Raw genomic sequence first — 3485 nt, 5'->3', positions numbered from 1 at the left:
ATTTTCCATGTATTCATTTTCCAAGCTAAGACAGTTCCTAACCGTATTTTTTCTATATACTATAATTCAAAATAATAAATATCATTTCTGTCATTTTCAATTTTTCCAAATTAATTTTCTTTTTTTAGTACTAAATGATTATATTCTATAACAAAAATATTGCCAACCGCCGGAGGAATTCAACTGCGCTAACATTCGGTATATTATTTAAAATTAATAAAAATTTGAAATTTTGTTTTAAAAGCTTGAATAATAAATAAACTAATAATTAAATAATAAGCTTACAATTTATAAATAACAACTAATTACGGTGACCTATAAAATATCCGAAAATGGGGATTTTAGGAATAACCCCTCCCCCCCCATAAATTGTGGTGGGCTGATTTAGATTCTGCATACGCTAAACAATACTTCTGGCTCCGCCTATGTATACAATCCTTACGAAACTATTATAATCTAGAAATAATAGGTATTATTGACTATTACAGTACAGCATGTGGCTCAAACATACTATTTTTGTCACGCCTCTGAAGGCGCGGATACCAACTACAAAGTGGGATTGCCGGGCATAGGAGCAATGCCCCCTCAAACTAAAATTATAAAAAATGATTGTATTAATATGTCAAGCAATGATAAAAATTATATTTTTTTTATAGCAACTATAAAAAAAACAACTGTTTAGGCTGTTTATTTAGATTCTGAGTGGAACGATGAATGTATTGATTTTACAATGATGTGTGTTTTTTTTGTGTCTATCATCACCTTTTAGGACAGTAAAAGTGCTTGGATTTTCTTCAACAGTACTTTTTCTGATAGGAAAGTGAATCAAGTTGGTACTTTGGAGGGTCAAAAGTAAAAGAAAAATTAAGGAAAAACGGGAATTTTTACGCAAAATCAGTTTTCGAGAAAATTGATTTTGGTTTTTGGTGTAACTTTAAAACGAATGACTGTAGATACATGAAATTTTCACTGGTTGACGGTTGTTTATATTTCCATTTTCTATACATGATAAAATTTTCAAAATATTTTGATTTGTTTTGAGCTGTTTACGGACAATTTCAGTTTCCAATTTAATTAGTTTTTTTTTCTATGAATGTCAATAAAACTTTATTTGTTGAGTAAAAATACTTAAAAATTTAATACAAGGCTCCTACTATATTGTTAAAATGAGATTTGAAAAATATTAAAAATCCTTAGTCACAGTTTTTTTTTATTAGCATTTAAAGTTCAAAAATTGACAAAATATGTAAAAATCACGAAAATTTGCAAATTATTTTGAGTTATATAGATATTGTGATATGATTAATTTGGAATTTATTATTGATACCTATTATAGGTCAATTTTTTTTAATACTATAGATAAGTATACCTATAATAGGTATGTCTAATACCTAGACTGACAAACCGTCTCCGCTCAGAATCGTTTTTCTTATACAGTGATATTATATCATTGAATTCAAATTTAATGCTATCCATTATACAGTGACCCACTTGTAACCTACTATACAGCAGAGCGACATCCACTTACCCACCTTTTTTATTATTTATGTACATTATAAATAATAATAAATAACTATACATTGTTTTGCAGATCGTTCTATTTATAATTAGGTAATTTCTAATCACTCCGATTAACGACGTGACGGATACCGGTCGTCGTTTCTTATCGTAATCGCCCGCATTTATATGCCCACCGTTATAAATATTTTCATTTTATATCATACATTTTTTTTTTTTATCTGGTTAAGGTTTTGACGACTAAGGTAATTAGCAGTTAGCACAGACTACTACAGAGGTTGGTGGGGTTGGAACAGTTTGTACCACGGTCTTGGAAGATATCTTCTATATAATCTTCTTAGACCGTGGTTTTTACGGTCGATTAGGATTTAGGATCATTATTTTATTCTGCAGTGCAACTATACTCTATAGTAGTGGTCTTCAACCGGTGGGTCGCGATCCATTTTTTGTTTGCGTAAGCTTTAAAATTGGGTGGCGATACGTCTTATTTTTAAAATAAAAAATAAGTTTAATAGATGAAATAAATAAAAATGCAGTTTATATAATCTATATTCTATAATATAATGGATATCAAATCACAGTATATTCAGTTTATTCAGTTATAATAGGTATTAGGTACTATACAATATAGGCATAAGGCAATTTTAGTTTTTCTATATTTTAAAAACCATTTATGGTTTTTTAAATATACGAAAGCACAATTAATACATACAAAAGCACTATGGTAGAAAAATAGAAAAGACGCACTTTACTGTTATTTAATATTTGTTAATTGTTGTAAATGAGTATACTGTTAATAAATGTAAAATATAAGTTATTATGAAAATTTGAATTTAAATTAATGAAATATGAAGTATTAAGTTTTATTATACTACAATTAGTAGTTTTATAGACATAAATTACATAAAGGTACCTATTCATTTCATAATTTTATAATGTAATTGTCAATTTGTGAAATAGTTAGAAAAATGTATCTTCCTGCGAGCGGCTTTTTAAAACATGTCTTCTCAAAAGTGAAAAGGGCCATATGAAATTTCAGCCCTGGGGCCCAATAGGTTCTTAATTCGACCTTGCGTATAGTCGTATGCTTAACTACACTCTTCCACTAAGTAAATGTTTTCAAAAAGAGTCTATTGATTTACACGAAGCAGCCAATATAATGATACACTAAATTTTCTGTCAGAATGCCGAGAAAATGTTTCTACTAGGTTTATAGAATTTATAAATCGTCTGAGAGTATGGCTAAAACTCAAAAAGTTAATTTGAAAATTCCAAGGAGTTGTTCAAGACCAACGAATCGTGCAAATTATCCAACAAATAATACTGCAGAAGAATATATAAATTAGCCATATTTATTACATTATTAGATAATGCCATCAATGATTTAAAAGCATGTTTTTCACAAAAAAAAAAAAACACTAGAATGCTTCAATCTTTTATAGTTTTATATAAATACTTCCTAACAAGTCTATAAATGAAAATATAACTTCATATTCATTAAATAAATCAGACATTATCATTAAAGTAATAGGAGACGATTTTTAAGCACTTCTTTCAAATGATAAAGACATGGTATTTACTTAATTAGTGTTCAGAGACACCAGTGGCGCCGAACTAATTTTTTTTAGGTGTGGCAATGAACAATTACTTATACCTACCCACCTAACTTTTTAATAATTTAAAAATGTGTTCATTGCTATTGTAAATTTAGATTTAATTTGAGAAAACATCAATTAATCTCAAATTACTATACTATTATATATTTTACTACATTTATAACGAATACAATTAATTTAAAGAAACATAATGTAGTGTTTTTTTTTTTTTTGACATTGCTGACTAGCAAATAAAAATGTGCAAGCACTATTTTCGTGGCAGCCAATTGAAGGCCTTGGGTAAATAACTAGGAGGTCATAGTATAATTTTTTTTAAGACTTCAAACTGCATGGTTATTAGCTGGTTTTTAC

Source organism: Acyrthosiphon pisum, chromosome X (assembly GCF_005508785.2).
Source record: "Acyrthosiphon pisum isolate AL4f chromosome X, pea_aphid_22Mar2018_4r6ur, whole genome shotgun sequence".
NCBI lineage: Eukaryota > Metazoa > Arthropoda > Insecta > Hemiptera > Aphididae > Acyrthosiphon > Acyrthosiphon pisum.
The sequence above is the reverse complement of the archived record's forward strand: the minus strand, read 5'-3'. Positions refer to the sequence as shown.